General features: G+C 40.4%; 1 protein-coding gene across 1 annotated transcript in view; it reads left to right on the top strand.

Annotated features, from left to right (window-relative positions):
• The window catches only part of LOC101486909 (low-density lipoprotein receptor class A domain-containing protein 4), a 266,855-nt gene that overhangs the window by 61,030 nt on the left and 185,242 nt on the right, over positions 1-20,583 (top strand). The gene's annotated exons all lie outside the window — the stretch shown is intronic.

Genomic DNA, 20,583 nt, shown 5'->3' with positions numbered 1-20,583 from the left:
TGTTTTCCTCCAGCCGAACGCGTATGATGCCAGCGGGCTGGCTCTGCCTCTCCCCCGGCCTCCCCTTACACCTTCTATCCTCGCTCCTCTCCCTTCATCTTTCACTCATTTTTCTTTAATGCCCCCACCCCGTTCTCCCAACTTCCACACGCACATACGCACACCTCCATCATTCCCTTCCCTGCTTCGTTGTGGGCAGATAAATCATTTGCGGAGTGGCAAAAGCTGCAGTGACTCATCTACCATCTAGACCACCTCGGCGAGCGAGAGAGACACAGAGAGAAACAGTAGGTGAGAGAAAAAGGGGGCGCCCGAAAGGAAATTAATAGAGTGAGAGAGGAGAAGTCAAATGAGCAAGAGAGGCTGTGAATACTAAAGTCAGCCAGCAAGAGACGGGGAGAGAAAGGAGAGGGGAACAACAAGAATGAGGGAGAGAAAGTGAGGAAAAAAGAAATGAGATTCGCGGTCAGCGTGTGACAGATGAGGTGCTGAATGAAAAGGAGGAAAGGTGGAGAAAGGATGGAGAATAGCAAATGCCCACAGAGAAAATATAATGTGTGAGTGTGTGTGTGTAAAGGCGCTGAGGGGGGACAGTAGATGGATAAGGAGGAGGGGGTTACAGGGGTCACCTCAGAGACAGAGAAAGGCAGGGCTGATTGACAGATCTGCTTCTGGCAGACTTTGAGCACACAGCCGTCTCCTGATGCCTCGCCTGAGTGCTGCAGTTTGTGCACGGCTGACATGCAGCACACCTCAGTGGACTTCCAACTTTATGAGGACCAGTTCAGAGGCTGCACTCTGAACCCCTGACTGACAGGTGGTCCTACCCAAGCACCAGTACTCATTGCCAGGTTGTGTCACTTGTTACGTTTGTTTGTCTGTAGGATTATTTTAAAAGTGTAAAAAGATGGATTTTCATGATTTTTCCTGAGGAAAAAGAAAAGTGGCTTTGCACAACTTTGGAATTGTTGAAGTTGATGCAGATCTTTGGCTATGTTCAAATCGCTGCAAATATCAAACTGAAAGTTTCATTTCCATATCAAGCAAAAATGTTGAGGCATAATATTTATATTATTGAGAAAAAAATATCTGGATCAAAGGACTCGATCCATGCAGGCTTTAGATCTCTTAAGTTTGTTTAAAGTCATTTCAAGGTAATTTAGACTGACTGAGAGAAAGTTCAACAAGTTCATACTGGACACATTAAGCTGTTTGGGGGAGAAACAAGTGTAATCAAGTGAATATGTAAAATTATTAACATACCAGACTCCAACAAAGTGAATCTATAGTGTAGAACTTGATGAAACGGCCTCAATAAAGTGGAGATATTGAGGCTTGAATTGGCTGATACACTAACAGAAAGATTTGCTCTCCTTATACATCGCACTTTAATGAATCACACCTTTATTTCACATCAGGAGTCCTCAGCTGCATAGCAGAGTCAAAGATAACATGCGAGGCTGTGCTAGGCTAAAAATACGTTATCAAGGCCAGGGACTGAATGTATTCATTATATTAAATTATATATATATTGTATTGTTACCTCTGCTTTTATAATAAAAATTTTTTTTTAAAACCATGTTGTGAAATCCATAAACTTGAAATTTTAGGTTCTTATTTATATCATTCAGTTCAATTCATATCTATTCATTTCTATAGCCTCATATCACAACAATAGTCACCTAAAGACGCTTTATGTTATAAAGGAAAGATCCTACAATAATGCCGCAAAACCCCAGCAATTGGACGACCTCCTGTGAGCAAGCACTTGGCGAAAGTGGGAGTGAGAAACGCCCTTTCAACAGGAAGAAACCAGACTCAGGGAGGGGCAGCTATCTGCAACACAAGACATAAGAACAACGTAAAACTTCTTATTTACATGAAATTAATCAGTTAACCAAGTCATTTTTATTTAAAAAGGTGATTTCAGCAGATTAGTCACAGGAACAGTTTGGGAACAGTGAAGTTCCCAGATGCTTCAATAAAACCAAATGCCTGGCAGAGTAAGCATTTTTGGTGCTTCTGAGGGTGCTCCTTCTACTCTTTACAGAAACATGGGCAATTGTGTTTCTCTTCATGGCCTGCAAAGGTCATTACTAGTGTTGGACGCCATAAGCACTTCTTTAATAGAGCGTCCTGGATACTGCTTAAACCAGCCAAGACATATTATCTACCCAGCATGTCCTGGGTCTACTCCATAGCCTGCTCCTGGTAGGAGATACCCAGAACAACTCACCAGGGAGTAAACACCTCCTGAGTGATCAGACTTCTCCCCTGTCTCTAAGGGACAGCCCAGCCAACCTTTGGAAGATCCTCTTTGTCACCATTTGTGTCTATGATCTCATGTTCTTGGTCAATACCCAGTGCTTGTGGCCATAGCTGAGGATCGCAATGTCGATCTTTCTTTCTTTCAGGATCCTCAGCAATGCTGACGCTGCACTAATCTGTGCATGAGTCTCCTGCTCCAATCTCTTCTCAGTCATTAACAAGACCCCAAGATACTCCAGCTCCGCTGCTTGGGGGAACAGCTCACTCATAAACAGGACCGGACACTCCTCCCTTTTCCAGCTGTGCGTATTTTTGATCTTTTTTTAGTGTAGAAAGAATGCTAATGTAAGGACAACTAAAAGGTTGCAGGGTGTCCAAATAATGCAACTCACAGCCTGGTGATTGTAAATGAGATGCCAGGTGGATCTGATATCATCGCTCCTGAATTCAAGGAATTCACTCGCCTGTCTTGGAAACCCACTGTACATCTAACTGACAATGTTTGTCTCTTGCATTCTGAGGCTATCAGTTAGCAATCCAAAGCCAGACAATAGAATAGACAAACACCTAAGTGTTTGAAAAATTCTGAAACAAACATTAGCCACTCAGTGTCAGTGCATACCAAGATAAAATGATTTCAGCTGTGAGGGTAGAAACTTAGGTTACTAAGACAGTGTTGACTGGCACACTCTTAGTAAAATAACCCCACAGCCCTCATATATGAATGTAACCTAACCAAGCAGTGTGAGCTGCACAGTGATAGGTGATCAGTGAATTATATTATTTACATCTGAGCTACGCTTCATAGTGGAAGTTTGTAGAAACTCACATGGTAAGGGTTCAGTGTGTGTTTAGAGAGATGTGGCATAAATGGGTCGTTGCTAATTACCCTAATAGCTGCTTCTAATGTCGCTGTTTGGTTACCAGCTCACTTATTTGCACATTTAAAAATCAATGTATCAAGAGAACAATGAGGCCTGCTGTGGATGCGTGCGTGCAGCAGAGGAGATTTTTGTGCTACACTCACTAGCAAAAAAAAATGACCTGTCTGTCTACTAAACATCCTCCACTCCAAAGGTATAAAACTCAAGGAGGATAAAACTATAACAAGCTCACCCTGAGAATATATGTTTGTGTGCGAGAGAGAGAGCGAAGGAGAGAGAGTGAAAGTGGGGGTGTATCGACTCGTGAAAGTTGTGGAGAAGATGAAAAAGCGACGCAGCCGCCTCGGCTATTGCTCTGGAAGACATTTTTAGTCTGTTTTTCAATTTACAGTTAATGAGATTTTCAGCAGCCTCTCTCTATTCTGTTGTTAGTGTTTATCTTATCCTGTCTCCATAGCCCCATCTTTTATACCGCTGCAGTTCACCCTGTCTGAGCCGGATTGGCTTGTTTGTATAAATAGCTTACCGTGCGCTTGTGTGTGTGCGCGTGTGTGTATGTGCACGCACCTCACTGTGAATACATTTCATGGAAATGCTTGTCCATACATGTGTGCAAATGCATATGCATTATGTGTACCAAAGGCAATGCGGTCGCGCTTTTGAGTGCGTGTTTGTGTCTTGGAGCAGCATGCACTGAGGCGTTTTCCTGTGTCCTCCTGTTCTGCGCTGCTCTTCTGCTGCCTGACATCTAAAATACATTTGTTTTCATTTATCAGCCAACCAGACCCCCATATAGCAGCTTCTGCTCAGTGCCACAGACTGAAGAGGAAAATTCTACATTTAAGCCGCCCCTGTCCTCTGATTTGTCTCTCTTACCACAACTCAATGTTACCCTTTAAGCTCGAACTAGCAGGGAAGACAAAGGGATTGTGTTGTGGTTTCTGTGCGCAACAAATCATAATCAAGTGAAATACGCATCAGAACATCACACTCAGTGTAAAAGCTTCAAGTTAGACTTAAGAAAAAAAACCAATTGCAATTAAAACTGATGAGAAAAAAAATAAAGAAGTTGTGAATATGTGTTAAACATTATAATTAGGTAATCAGGTGCTCAAATTCTTGCCTCTGAGATGGCACTTTAATCATTCACACAGAACTAAGTGCACATTAGAAGTAGCTCATTATTCTGATGTTTACTTGAGGAAGGATTTTAACTTTCCCGAGGGAGGCGTCAGCAGGGAGTAAGGAGTCATATGATTGGATTTTTGTAGTATCCTGTTGATGCGCATGTTAATCTATCCTTATTTGAGAGATACGCGACTGATGGAAGCCGAGTAATGCTGATGAGGAAGTGAAACTGTGTCACGTAATGTGGAGTTTGAATAGCATTTGACACGTTTGTCTTCCATTACTGGTGATGAGGCAGTGACACCGGGCCAGCAGACTGTGTTAAGATGTTTCCAGGCGGCCATAAATCAAAGTGGCTCGTGTGCAAATGTGTATGTTCCTGCGTCTGCACAGAGAGGATGGAGACTAACGGGGGATGCACAGGCAGCAGATAAAGATCAGACACCAGGGGGATGTTGCAATCATGCATATCAGTGAATTTAAAATACATAGATAACCCTATCGAGCAGGCTTAGAGGCCAGTCTGGCAGCCAGTCAGTTTTCACACAAATGGGGTCCTCAGTGGGGGGGCTGCCTTGCAGGAGTCTGATTATGGTGTGATGGTTGTGTAAACCACAAAATCAGTCAGCTCGACACCACAATTTATAATGTGTTATCTATAAAAACGGATCAACTTTTATTGATGCCTGATCAGACTTGTGCCGTCGAAAGAATCTGACAATATAAACCCAACGACAATCATCTTCAGGTGCTTTATATCATAAGGTAAAGACCCTGCAGTAAGAAAGAGGAAGATCCGACAGTCCTCTATAAGCAAGCATTTGATGACAGAGCAAGTCTGATGTAAAACTGAAACTTAGAACATAAGCTAAGACGATCAGATATGCTTTATTTATGCAAAAGCTGGGAAATGTCTTTATTACAGCAGTTCAAAATAAAATTAAACATATAACAAATAGCTTAAGTCAGTAGGATAGTTTCCAGCTCGCTAAATTGTAACACAATAGGATAAAAAAAAATGTTAATGCAGTAAAAAAAAGTAAACAGGCAAACTTTCTTCAAAAACTGACATAAAAGAAAACAAAAATTCAAAAATAAATCTTTAAACTAATGAAAAATACAAAGTTATCAGTGCTGATGTGTGTGCACGTAGTTTCAGTCTCATCAGAATTAGTAGCAGTGAGTCCAACATAATGACTGTAAGAAAGTAAAAGTAAACAAGAGTAACAGTTACTTTGTGTTGAAAGAACTATGCAACTACACATTTACACATAACATCAACCTGTCCAGGCAGATCAAAGAATACTAGCCAGTATTAGCTTGTTGATGTATTTTCATATATACTTCATATTCCAAAAAACATGTTAAATTGATTTTCTGCATTCATAGTTTGAGAAACATTCAGCAAACCACTTAAGCCCCATTAGGACTGGCTAACATTCCAGGTGGAGATGGGAGGATATAAAGTGTCTCTGCAGTCCCAGGTGACGTAATCTTATTTCTTTCTTTATTTTTTCACTTCAGAGCTTACAAGACAATATGTATTTGTATTTATTCTTTGTCTGAGTAATCCAGTCCTAATTGTCAGTACATCCGTGAGCATGTTACAAACAAACTATTTTTAATGGCATTAAGATACAAGCACGCAGCTCCTGATAAGACTTAAATTACAGGAGTGATTGGCTTGAAAACAGGAGATGCATTTAGCTGTGATTATTACTAGGAAAGGGCTGAAAATCTGCTCACATAAAGTAATTTCTAGACTAGATGAAAGCCAGTGACCTGAGCTCCCACCTCCCCTAGAATTCATCTTTGCTCCTGCAGATGATGTGTTATACAGTATTTTATGGTGTGCCCTTAAAAGCAGACTTCTGGGGTTGCGTCACCTCATACCTATCTATAATTGTATGTCTTCCTGTGTACTTTGCACTCTTCAATCTCATATTCTTCCTGTAGACTGCGTTGTGCGGCGTGTTATCTCACAAAGCAGAAACGGCTCGAAAAATAACCGTATAAACATCTATAGATACACTCAGTGATGCTGTAGCCTGCAGATACAAGATCACTGTGGGAATTTCTCTATGTAGGTACACATTATCACTAATAACACATCTCTGAACCTTTGTTATGGGCAACGACTGGCTAGAGTTGGTAGGAGTCTAATGACACTCTTTGGATAGACACTGTGAATGTATATGTGTGTCAGAGCGAGTGAGCGAGCAGGGGGAGATGCGCGTTTTAAAGATTATGTTTGCTTGAGGTAAAGAAGCCCTGTTTATGTTTGTAAGATGAGTCGTATGCTTCAGACTGCTGGGAACAACCTGCGAGTTTGTATGCAAGTGTGTAAATGTAGCCTTCCACCGCCAGCATACATATTCACACACGCCGCCTCAGTCCCTGTGAGGTATTTGTTACAGGGCAAACATACTGTATCATTACTGGGGTCGTGAGAAGGTAATGGGAAACAGAATGAGTCATCATATAGGATGTGTTAGCTGTGTGATATGGTATGAGTAGAGCCTCAGGGAAAGTGGCATCTGTACCTCATCTCCTTGTGCTTCCTTCCATCTTTCCTTCCCTTTTCATAAAAAGGATTCTTGTTGTGGTTGTGGTACTGGCATATTTGTTACATCAAAATTATCTTTGCGACAAAAAGCATGCTAGTCAGTGTTGTAATTCAAATGACAGGATGTAATAGTGAGGTTCCAAGACACATGGCTATGGGTTTTGACCGATGACTGTAGAAAATACAGTCAAGAAAAATGCTAGAATAATAGTCTTGTGTATATGAGACTTACTGAAAATGTTTACAATTTCAGCTTAAAGTCAAACATTAAAAAAGTCCCATTGTTACAATATTTGTTTCCAGCAATAATTAAAAATAAGCTTTGAAGAAGCTGCTAAATAGCTTAGCAAGCAAGGCTCTTTAGCATTCAGTCAGAAAGTGGAAGGTAATGAACCTTGCTTGTTAATGTTAGCTATTGTTACCAATAGATGTTATTTAAATTTATCGTTATTATTAGTTTTTGCTAATACTAGATGCTGGTAATTACTCTATATTATGTTTTGTGACTTATGGTAAGAAGAGCTAGCTAACTCTTAGCTAGTTTGGGAGGAAGCTAATTAGCCTTGCCTAGCTTAAAGATGATTTTGTCAACCCATTTCATTATTTTGGATACATATTGTTATAGTATCCATTCTGCAAACATTCACCAGGCCTCTGACACTTTTTCAGATTCTTCATTCCATATTTAGTAGGGACTTGGAATAAAATTATCACGTAGATACAAATTCGGGTGACCATTAAGTTGTCATGTACATGAATGTGAGACTTAAAAGGAAACATAATGAACCAAATATAGAATTGGGATTTAAAAGAAATTAATTTTAAAAAGATATAGATATTAATAACTGTTGAATGCAAGATGATGTTTGTACAAACGTTTGATCTGATTGGCCCATGTGTTAAAATGGAGATTGGGTACATACAGACATTTACATACAAGCTACAGTCATTAAAGTAAGAGGAATTTGTGTGTAGCTATAGGCTCAGTGTAGAGACCAGTCAGGTTTCCCGTTTATTAGCATTCGATAATATTCTAAGTTTTGAACCAATAAGCAAACTTCTAAAAGAGCAAAATAAAACTTTGCTATTATTTGTGCCTTTGTTCGAGTTGATAGGAAAAAGCACTTCAGCGTATCACTGCTGCCTATACTCACATTGTTTATGAGTTAAAAGATGCATCACTTTCTAATACCATTGTGCAGTCCAAAAGGGATAAGTGTTTCTGCTGTTCCATCGACTCCTAAAATATGGTCTTCTTGAGTAATAAATCCCACTTGAAATTTTATTCATTTTGCTTCAGTTTGATTTTATTTTCAGGCTCTCTGGAACAGAGTACCACGGAAAACGTTTTCACTCTAAAGAAGTCCACGGTAGGCCCTGAAACCCTCTGTAAAGAAATAAAATACACAGTAGTCGTTATAATGTTCATTAAATTAACTTTTACATGGACTGATTCTCATATAGCGCTTTTCTACTCTCCCAGATCACTCACAGCGCTTTATACAACATGCCTCATTCACCTATTCAACCACCAACCTTCCGATCGGTAGAAAACCCACTCTGCGTCCTGAGCTACAGCCACCACACAGGATCTGTGAGGGAATCTAAAGTTTTAAAGAAAGAGATTATAATAAACTGACTAAAAAATTAAAATAAGTAACAAACTGATATCTATCCTAAAGAACAAACTGAGAGAAGCTGCATGAGGACTGACTGTTACAAAATCAAGCCAAGGCAAGTATGTACAATTAACTAGCGTGATTAGATTGCTGCACAAGCACAAGCACACATAAAGCACTAGAATTACTTTTGAAGCATGTAAAGTAATCCAGACTTAAGTGATTGTGCGGTCATCACCACAGACAGACAGGTTGTCTACATAGCTGTCAGCTGCGTATTGTCTCTGCATGATGACAACAGTGAACTGCGGTCGATCGAGACACTGATGTTCAACAATAATCACCCTCATTAGTCATCCGTGTGTGTTGTTGTCCTAGATTAAACAATGAAATAAACTCAAATCCCTGTTCAGAAAAGTCCCCTCAAATAAAGAAAGCATGAATAGCAAATTCTTCTAAAGATTAGTTGCTATGTTTCAATTAGCAACTGATTTTTTTTTTTTTTAAAAAACAGGCTTGAGAAAGCCAGTGATGATATATGGACCATCATACGTGTTGTCCTACTGTGCAAGCTAGAGTCCACGCTCTGGGTTTTTGACTTGTGATCAGTGGTTTGGAATTAGTGTGAGAAAATGTTAAACCTTGTCCTGTCCCCTGTGATGTGGTGCTCATGTCAACATATGGTCAAAAGTGTTAATGTGCTTAATTAGGCCGGCACTCTGAGCAGCAGAGAACATCCCTGCTCATTAAGTCTGATAAGGAGAAAAAAAGAAAGTTGCTCCTAATGTATAGGAACAGCGACCTTTGCCTGATTAATGCAGAGTGGGACTGGCGCGCAGTGACCGGGAAGCTCCAAAAGGACTCGGAGCTGCAGCACTTTAACTTCATTATTATCACACTCATTTTCCTTAGTCAGCTTCTGGTCTCACTACAGTTTTATGGCTGCTCAGAGACTCAGCTGAGAGATTAAGGACTCATAACAAGTTGTTTCATGTAGAGTGTCACCTCTAATGTCCGCTTACAGCAGAATGAAATGAGCCATTAGGCCTGACCTATCTACCCCGGTTTCTGTTGAGATTCTGAGAGAAATGTCACTGTGGCTCGTGCACTTTGTGGCGTGCAGCAGGGCTCTCCCAGGATAAGATCCAGGAGGAGGGGGGTGCACGGTACAATGAGGAATATTTACAGTAATTTGTGGCGCGTTCTTCCTTCACACATTTAAAATGCATTAGAAGCCACCGATAGCCCATGACCACTGACACTCCCGCCCACGCACAGCCTGTGCCAGGCGTTTAGATTTGTTTGTGGAAGTAGGTCCATCCACATTAAAATGCAGACATAAGTCAACTCTCCTGCTGGATATAGAGGATAAAAGCTGTAGAAATCCACAGCAAAAGAAACTGTTCCCGTCCACAGTAGCTTTCCTGCCATTTAGAATAATTTGTTTGTAAAAGGAAAAAGGCTAATTTGGATTTATGATTTAGTGAAAAGTTTACATTTTTTTGTAGAAAAAAAGTTTGATTTGAATCAAAGTTTTTCTCTGTTCTAAGCAATTCACTTCTACATACTTTTATAAGTGACCCAGCTGCCTGGAACAGGGATGTGTCAGAATCAGCCAACTCCAATCTGGCCCACTAAACGGCCTTGGAAAATGTGAAGGAGGGGAATAGATTTTGAGCTTTTATCTGTATTTTCACAAGTTTTACAGCTTTTCCTACTATAATAAAGACCTCCCCAATGGCCACTCATGATGTGTCACACCTGGCAGCAGATCACACCTGTCCTGCTTTGTCTTCGCTGCCTCCCTGAACATTTTAGGAGGGATTTCACTGCTAAACTTTTAATGAATGTTTGGATCTGGTCCTGAGCGCCTCGGCAGAAGTGTCGACCCTGTACGACCGAGTTCACAGGCTTGATCCTAAAGTGGGGCCTTTCTGGCTGTTCGGAAATTGAGGTTTAAATCTAAAGGTGACAGCGCTTTTTCCATCAGGGCCACTCAGCTTTGGAACAACCTGCCTGAGGAGATAAGGCTTGAAAATCTGTGACTTCCTTTAAGCGACTTGGAAGAAATACTTTTTTTAATCAACTTACTTATATGTGATGTCACCTTTTCTAACAGTTTTGTTGTTTATGTGTCTGTTTTCTGTTTTTTATGTTGCTTTTGCAGTTAATATGGATTTTATTCTTTTGTCGGAGGTTATTTTTTACACTGTGTTTTGTATTTTTGCTTTCCTTTCTGTTTTTTTTTTTAAAGCTCTGTCCTAACTCTGGATCTACTGTTATTGTGGTGGTGGGGGGTTGCTTTGTTTTGGGGGTTTTGGGTTGGGGGGAATATTGGAATAGAGGTAAATGAGCAAAACTTGTGCTATTACAGTAGATTTACTGTAGCAGTTTTACCTTATAAACATTTCTACTTCAGAAGTACAATTTCTAGTTAGAGACATGTTTATCAACTATAAGCCAATTTGCATAGCCATGGACACACTGGAGCAGAGCTGGTTGACTGTAAATACACAATTTACTAACTCAAAGAGGCATAAAATGTTAAGTAACTCTTAATTAATTGTGGCATTTGTTGACCTTATCCTTCCTTCCTGTCACTCATAAGTGAACATAATCGAATTATGCACTCTTAAGGCTGTATGTAACACAAACACGCCGTTGAAAACAAACGGTGATGTATTTTTGATCTAGTGTGGTAATTGTGTGCTATAATTGAACAGCCATATCACAATATTTTAAAAGGAGACATCAGGTGTTTTTCCAACAACCTGTTTTTGTGCACATTTCAATGGAAATTCTGAACGTTCTTGAGGAGTTTTTACATTGTTTGATGTGCAAATGTTTGTACGAGTACAAACACGGAGACATGCCAGGTGAATAAATGATTGTATAAATGATGCATGTGACCTCCACTTTGCTAGGCTTACATAGGGGCAGATGAAAAACATCAGATCTGTTTGCAATGATGAAACTGAAACCCTAATAATATCAGATCAAAGTAACAGCAGTGCTTTATATCTATTCTTCTTAATTTCATGTATAACTGCATTCTTTTCTCAATATGGCTTTTGGAAAAAATACTGGAATGCGTTATTACTTAGATGTACTGGTCAAATCATATTAGTACCACATTCAGTCAGTTGTAAGGTTGTTAAATAACCAACACAAACATCATCACAAACCCAAAGAACATAATAAAATGTTATTTATTATAATATTATATAACATTTTGAAAAATGTTGAAAAACTTTAGCTTATAGAAATAAAACTGAATTTAATTAGAATTTCTCAAATTAAAGCCATGTGCCCACATAAGTAGGCAAGAAGTAAGTGTTGAGTATCTCCTCCAGGACACCACAGGTTCACGTCCCATTTAGGAGCTTTGTGTTCTGTGCTTTGTTTCTTTCTTTTTTTTAATGCCCTGATTTGTTTTCATTTTGCTGGCTTTGCACTTTCACTTGCTCCTTGGCTAGGTGACTTGTAGTTTAGTCGACTACTAAGCTAGGATAGATTTAGAAAAGATGCAAGGCTCACTGATCGTGCTGCCCTGTATGTCACACGCTGACGTCAGTAGCCTGCGTGCACGGCACACATACGATTCATCGTTTCAAACTGCACCATACTTCAAACCATAACCCTACTGCTCTTTATTGTTGATGACTGCATGTGTGAACAAACACATGGGCATTGTTTTTTTTTTGCAGTGCATCATTTTTGGTAGCATAATTTAACCCACATGCAACACACGAGCCTGCGTGCCTGAGGAATTCATCTCCTCCTCAGACAGTTAGTCAGAGCTCTCTCGGGGGAGGTGGGTCGCTCCGTTTGCCTGGGCTGTGCTGTCTGATTTTCTTGATACTTTGTCTTTTTTTTTCTTTTTTATCTTCCTCAGTCAGAGGGAATGAGAAGGATTTTTGCTGCATGACTGCAGCCTGTAATGTCTCTGCTGCCTCTAGCTCCTGCATTTGCTCATGCTGTGCCTCTTTGTGTCATCTTTTTTTTTCTGTGTGTCTGAACTTAAATATACCTGCATATTTTCATGTTTACATACTCTTTTGAATGGCCTGTAAAATTGTCTGTATTTATGTCTGCATTGTAGGAGATTTGTTCTTTTCAAAGATGGCTTGGAAGCACTAAGGCTTTACTGGATGTAAATCATTTTATCAAACAAAGCTAAATGTCTTTTTAAAAAAAAATCTTGCTCTCAGCTTCTTCAAAGAACAGTAGTTTCACTCTGTGGGACTCTTTTATTTATTTTCTGCATTGCTAAGTGTTTCATGTCTCTGTTGTCTGGTACTTTCAATACAGTCTTTACTTTCTGTCTTATTTTCAGATTGGATGGAATGGGTAAAATGGCAGTGGTTGAAAAAGCTTGTTTCTACCGTAGACAAGTCAAAAAGTTCAAAAGTTTTGACCCGACATGGGTTTTCTTATACCACTTTGCAGAATCTACCTGTCAAGCATTTGATTCTGTGATAAATATTGCCTGTAGCTGTAGTATTAGTCGCAGAGTGGAGGTTTTCTGTGCCTTTTGGAAGTGATTTTTCAGTTAAAAAAAAGTCCAGGAAATGTTGAGAGAGTATATAAAACGGAAAGAAACAATTAAAAAAAACAACAAAGAAAATGCATTCTTGTGTTGGCACCATGCTGTGTGTAAAAATGTTTGGAATTCAGTGTTCAGTTATCACATAAGAGTACATAAACTGCACTCAACATGTTCAACCCATCTGCTCTGTGTCATTTTATATCAAAGAAATGAAAGTTAACACCCTAACCACTTCGTCTCCAGTCATGCACGACCATCAGATTTGGCTTTAACTCAGAAAAAGATTCAGGTTAACAGGTGACCTGCTGTTTACGTTTAGTATTGTAAGTTAAATAAAAGTTGCGTCTGTGAAGTCAAATAAAAAATACAAATAAATTACACAATCTGGCTGAAATGTCTAATCTGTCAGTATTTGTACATGGTAGTACTGTACTTGTGTTCTGTCACGAATTCCTGGTAATATTGGATTTAAACGCAGCGCTCACTCACTGCTGCTAATAAAGCTTCATATTCACGCCAGGTTGACTTCATTTCTTTCCTCGTTGTTGCAAAGACTTCATTCCACCAATCACAGACAACCCCAGAACTCAAATACAGTCAAATCACAGCAACACGGAAGGCTCCTTTGCGGTCTTATTGTCAGAAGGAAGGCCCTTGCGGCTCATCCGCTTTACATTCGTTCTGTAGCTCAATAAAATCATATGTATGAGCCCAGTGTTTACGCCTACAGTCAATCTCTGTTTTTCTCTGTTCCTTATTTCTTGTCTAATCCGTCCAGTCTGTTCCCATCTTTTTGTCTTAGTTTGATGATTGGGACAGCTAGCTAATCAGCTGCACTACTACTGCACATCAGGAGACATTTTAAGTAAATCCTTTGAGAGCCCTTGAGGGAAAGGCTTTTGATCAGTTGTCTCTTTATGGAAGTGTAGGCTAATTTTGCCCGATGGCTCTTGCCTCTTTATAGTCTTTGTGTGGAGCTCTTGTGTCGGTATGGATTGTCAGATTAGGTCTATATTTGTTCTTTGTTTGTTTGTTGTTGTTGTTTTAAACACATCTGCATGACTTAACTGAACTGCACACACACACACAAAAGCCAACAGTATAAGTATTTCTATACCATCTATCACAGAGTGGCTAGCTTCCGTGTTAATGGCATCCACTTCCTGTCTGTCGTTTGCCAGCATTTCTGTGCCTTATGCGTCCGTCGGTATGCGTCTGTCAGTCCGGCCTCTTGACACTACAGTTGATGCATGGCCAGATTAATCCTGTCAGATTTATCACACTCGACTGGCAGTCAGCGCGACGCAGAGCCAGATCAGACAAGGATTTGACGAATGACGCCTTCAGCCTACCTTTGTTTGCTTCTTGCTTTGCCAGTCATTTTGTGCACCATTACACACTTTAAGATAATTTATTTATCTGTTTTTTTGGCCTGCGGTGAATGATATATTAGATAATTCCCCTGAAAGGGGGTTTAAAAAAGGAGGTTTAGAGGTTATGTTTTTAGATGTTTCTGCTTTATTGCCCGAGAAAGGTAAAGGATAACGTGCACTTGTTGTGTTATTAGTGTGTGACAGCTCAGTAAGTACGGATTAAAAAGGAATGTTTTTGGACTGAAACCAACTAAAATTACCCACTAAGAGCTGTGTTTAATGCGGTCTTTATTCGCAAGTCCAGGAAGACTGGAGTGACGCCTCTGAAATACTAAAAAGCAAAAGAAAAATATGGGATCTATATTTTTCTTGAGAAATCAAGCATTAACACAAGCCTGTGTTTCTCACTGTCCGTCACAATACATCATAGCACAGTGTGATACCATGTTATACAATAGAAGACATACTGTAAGATAAAATAGGATGTGGTGTATGCATGAATGTGGACTAAAGGAGGAAAATAAACCTGCAGGTAAGTTGGATGCTTCTGGGATAGGTAGCTACGTGTTGTTTAGCTCTCTGCTGCTTTTGCTACCTGTACTTAAAAAGTGCTGGATTATCTTCTTCTCAAAATGATTTTTGGAATGATATGAATATACAAACACATGCTCTCCACAGTATATTGTTACAAAGCTTTTGCTTTAATTTGACACATTGTTTCCGTCCAGTAAAAAAATGGCAATTGTTGGGTGTTGGTGTCCTTGTAAGACTAACAGTATGGTTTAAAGCCCTTACTGAGCTGTACGGCACTCTGCACTGTGCTCGACCTTAAGAGCCCATAAGCGCTGGCCGCAAGCCAAGCTCATCAAACTGGAATACAGTATGGATGAGACTAATGAAGCGGACTAAAGTAGATCTTCCATTAATCAGCTGTGAACTTGTGTAATCTTTGTCCATGTGTGTCAGAGTGTCGGTGTCCTTAAACTACTTGTCATTTGCACATTAGGAGAATGTTTTATTAAGACAAAGAGTTGATATTATTAAAGAAATGTGGAAAAGTATATGATTATATTTAATATACTTTAAACAGGGCTAACAAAGCCACACCCCCACCCATCTGTGGCTGGTTGTCTCTGTAGTAAAGACTAAGTTTTGTATGGTTAATGGATCTAACACAGTGCTTTATTATGTGTCTTATCACATATTTACTGTGATGGTCTTGCCTAAGAACACTTTGATGTCTATGTTAGAGGAGCTGGGGATCAATCCACTGGCTTTGAACTAACGTCATCGTAATGTTTTTTTTAAGACAGATACTGATATCAGTATTTGGTCATTTAAAATTCTGGTATTCTGATATATTGGCTGATATAATGTCCCTAACATTTCTTGTTTATTTCTTTTCTTGTTCTGCTCGACTTTTCTCAGTTGGTTGTTGTTTTGTGGCATTCCAGACATTTTTCAGCCATTATAAATGGTGATAAATTATCAAATGGCTTATATTAGCCAATAATATCAGCCCGTCAATAACAATTATATTGACTGTTGCATCTTTCAGAGAGAATAGTAGTTGTCCGTAAATGCATCAAGTAGTTATACCTGCCTGTGCTCTCTATAACAGTGCTATCTATAGGTATGTAGTAGATATGTTTGCGTATGCTTTAAAATCACAGAGGGCCAGTTGAAGTACTTTTCTTAGCCCTAAGTAACGTGTGCATGTTGCATGTAACCTAAGAAATCTGGTGATGGGATGTTAGAGTGGGCTGTAGGTTGTCAGAAAGGCAAATAATTTGAAACAACCCAAATGAACTTTAGGATCAAACAGAATCTCAGGCGCTTATCTGCAGCTGGAGGTGGAAAAAATGTTCAATTATTGTTAAAACATTCAGGGAAAATGGCCTCCAGTTTTCACATACTAGGAGTGTCGAGTTCATCAGTTACTTTGTCTTTTTTCCACACTTAGTTTGAATGTTTGAGTGTGCACACTGTGTCCACTACTCATTGTTTAATCCAAAGAAAGAACAGTGAATATATGAGCTAACCCGTCATAATCTCCAGGAGATCCACATTGTTTTATTGTCCAGCAGCAGAACATTTTGTATTTCCTTCGGCTGCCGCTGTCAGATACACATAAACAGTCCGTGAAAGCTTTTCTTTTTCTTTCTTTCTTTTTTTAATGACTCGTTTTTTCGCCACGTCTGTTGCGGCAGAACTCTGAATCACCTCGGTAGCCCCAGTTCTTTATTTGTTATGCAATCACATTCTTAGCATGCTTGAATTTTCAGCGTAACAGATGCGACCAGCCCCGTGGTTAAATAGTCTGTTCCCCAGTCCATGTTTGTCTGTCTGACTGCTGTCTCACTGATAAGCACATGTCCCTGTGTGACCCAGCGGAGGAGTCAGAGCTGGCTGTTAGAACTGCTAGTTGTCCCCATATGTTACAATGACAGACAGATAGTAGACACAGAAACACGCTCCCGTACTAATAATGCTCTGACGGAAACACTCCTCACTTTACCCACTTCACGGAGGCTAGAGGCCACACGCAGTCTTAACAGTTTAAGAACCCTGGAACAAAGCTTATAATTGTCATTATAAAGGTCTGCATAGGACTCTTTGCTCAAGTACAGTCTCTCAAGGCTACAATGCAGGCTGTCTTATTGGAGTTTATTTTATGACTGACAGATGGCAGCACGAATGCACTGCTGACTAAAAAGCTACTGAACCAGGGATCTTTTTGTGCTTGTTAGGCAAATATGTAAACCACTACATTATGGCGCTGCTAAGTACAGGGGTAGATTTTTGAAAATTTCACCCTTATGTAGGCAGTTTTCTTTAAAATGGCGAGATGGATTCAGCATAGTAATTCAAAAAGAAGAGCATAGCTTTCCTTACTGGAGGTCCACTCGTGAAGAGGCTGGAGACCGTAGACTACTTGCAGACTAAAATCTGTGAGTGATCAAAAGAAGATGGGCTCCAAGTTAAATTAATGTCAGCGTTTAGGTGACACATGCAGAGTGACTGCTGACAGCCATATAACAGTTCAACTGAGATTACATGTTTCCAGAGAGACCTGGCCAAGAGAGCAGCACAGAGTGTAACAGATAGAAACAAATATAGCCGACACACCGAACTCAACATCCAGATTGCACGAAATAATGTATCCAGAAGATGCGTAAAATCTAAGAGTCCAGGGCCTTCGCCATCTGCCTGCAGCCATCTGAGGTTGCAGTTTCTTTTTACATCATCCTCAGGTTCAAAGGTGATTCAGGCTGTTTGTCAGTTTGCTCAAATGTTCCAGGGACAAGCTGGATTGATTAAAATAGGCATATATGTTCTTTCAGAGGCACGTGAGAAAAACACGGTTAATGTCAGGGATCAACTGTGACTTATGCTCTAATGCCCGATGTAAATGATGCAGTAGCTGTTGTTATTATCAGGGATTTGGCACAATCTGACATTTCACTGAAAAAACAAAGAACAGATTGACTACATTGTCAGTGAACACTGATACTGTCAGTCGCTATAAAGTGAAAATGAATCCGCAGCTGAATTATTCATTAGTTTGATCGTTCAAGTTCAAACCCAACACACCTTTCCTGCCTACAGAAAAGTCTGTTATAATGAATGTACAGTAGTATTGGACTGAGCTGAAAGCATACATCCCTGGTGGCTAACATCACTGACTAAACAGTAATACCCTACTTTGTATTGCTAATGATTTTGGCTTTCTGCGTGTACATTTGTACATTTGGTTTGAACTCCCTTTTTTGAACTAAGGCACAGGCATAAAGCATAAGGAGTGAACTAGGGCAATAATTGAACAGACGTTTCCTTTCAGCCATCAGCTCTGAACTTTTCTAGACCCAGTGCAGCGTTACTGGACGGTGAAGGCTTTTTAATCTGCCAGCTCCCCGACGCAGAGCGGATGGTACTAGATCGCCGCAGTGCGAGACCAGCGCAATTAATTGTGCAGCGAATTCACAGCGAGCAAGGGGGCGTTATCTGCACCGCCTCTTGCGTACTCTATCGAGGCAGCACCCCCACCTACGCCAAACAGAGGTTCGCTACTTGCGAGAAGTAGTCGAAACCTCGCGTGTGAAAAAACGTGTTTATTAGCAAAGTGTTTGGCAGCGAAGTTCATAAGGTGGACCCAGTTACAGGAGAACGGGCATGAAGGTAACGAGAAAAGTTTAATGACTCCACGCACCGCCACGAAGAAGAGAAAACAACAAAAAACACTAAAACTCAATCTGCAAGAATGAGAAAAACTAAGTGTGCATACCACAGAGACTGGGGTAATGCACTAAAGAACTACAGCTTCCAGTCTCTGGTCCAGAGTTTCGTGATAGTATAAGACAAAGATCGGCGCTGGTACATTAAAGCCGAAACCTGATAGAAGCCTGTACCGGAGACAACAGCTACAAATAAGGTGCTATTTGTGTGTGTGTGTGTTTCTTTGGGTATTTTTCAGTAACAAACACTTGGTTTCCTGTGTCCCGTGGTGTTTGCCAGACCTCTGTTCTCTGCTCTGACTTGGAAGTCCTACAGCTGGATAAATCCAAAGATAAGACAGGAGACCAGGAGTTGTCCTTAAATGACCAGAGAACAAACATCCACCTGGAGCCATATTTTCCACTGCCTGCCAGGACAGCCTGTTGTCCTCAGATGACCCAGCAAACAAACAAACAGACAGACCGACAGTCAGTGGGGTCAGGCTGCACTGACTTTCACATGTTTTCAGGAGCTGTCTGGAAAAAAGAGGAAAACTTTAATAAAAAGAACTTTCTTCAGTCCTGCTGAAAACCCATTAAGGGTTTATACAATACAATTACTTTATATGCCATAAAATACTCTATAGATTCTGCTCCTGGACTTTTGAATAGGCCGCATGCTATTGTAATTCCTCCATCAGAATATGATGGTACAGTCTATCCACAACGCTATACAATAATGCCCCTATTACTACTGGAAGAGGCGCACATTGTGGAAAAACCCACTTTCTAATTTCTGTTTCCTTTCATTGGTTCAGCTCACAGAAGAATAACTTTGGAAACAGTCTGCCTTTAGAAAAAGCAAATAAATTCAGACTTTTTTTCTTGTTGAATATAATAAATAAATCAGTTTTGCTGAACTCATAGGGTAGCTGGGTTACTGTTACACGAGTATGTCAGATGATATTTATCACTTAGGTCATTTTTTAAACATCGAGGTCTTAGGGCCAGGACGGGTCCTCGGTGTTTATTAAGAGAGGTCCGACAGTCAAAAGGGTCTTCTGATTGTTGAAAATACGTCCTTTAAGCCTAAATTTAGTTCTTTTTGTTCCTTTTAACTTTAGTCTTGGTGTAGCGGTTTACACTCTCACCTAAAAAGTTAGAAAATGTTTGATCCCAGGACACAAATCCCACTGGGATCCCATCAGAGCTACCAGCTGTGGCGACCCATGGGTCATTTCATTTTCGGTCCTCTCAATCAGAGGAGCTCTTTGATTGGCTGACCACTCTGAAAATAAGGATGGCTAACTTCGACCCTCTGGAATTTTTTCAAACTGTTACTCAGGCAAGAAATCGTCTCCTAGAATCACATGTTTTTCTGCGGGAGCCTGGAGAGACTCGGGACACTGGTGTTGTTTAGTCACCAGGAGGCAAAGTGATGAGTCACCTACAAGGCACATAATGAAGTATTTAAACCCCCCCCCCCCCCCCCCCCCCCACCCCCCCTTATGTCACAGTGGCCCCGTTCTCGCCTCCACTTTTCCATTCGCCAGCCTACAAGCTGTTTGTGTACCCTGACCGTGATAAGGCTTGGTAAGAACAGGCGAATGGAGCTGAGATAAGACTGAGATCTGTCATATCTTTCCAAAACCTCAGACAGGGCGTGTGTTTGTTTACCGTCTGTCTGCTTTTTTTTCACCATCAAATTCCTTCCCTCCTTCTCTGGTCCCATGTCATTTCTTCTCTTGAACTTCTTTAAACCTGCGTCTCTTCATCTTATGTTTGATTTCTTCCTCCTTTGTATCTCCCCCTCCCGTCTCATCTTTCCTTTGTCATTTTCACCGCTTTTTCCTAGCTCAACTTCCTGTGGGTTGCCTCCCTCCTTTATGTTTTGAGCATAGCTTTTCCTCCTCTGCGATTTCCCCTTTTCCTTCGCCCATCGTGCCCCTTCCCCGTGTGCACTGCATCACTCCCGCACCCTC

This window comes from Maylandia zebra, linkage group LG11 (assembly GCF_041146795.1).
Source record: "Maylandia zebra isolate NMK-2024a linkage group LG11, Mzebra_GT3a, whole genome shotgun sequence".
NCBI classification, from domain to species: domain Eukaryota; kingdom Metazoa; phylum Chordata; class Actinopteri; order Cichliformes; family Cichlidae; genus Maylandia; species Maylandia zebra.
Note: the sequence above shows the minus strand (reverse complement) of the source record. Positions and strands in the feature narration are given on the sequence as shown.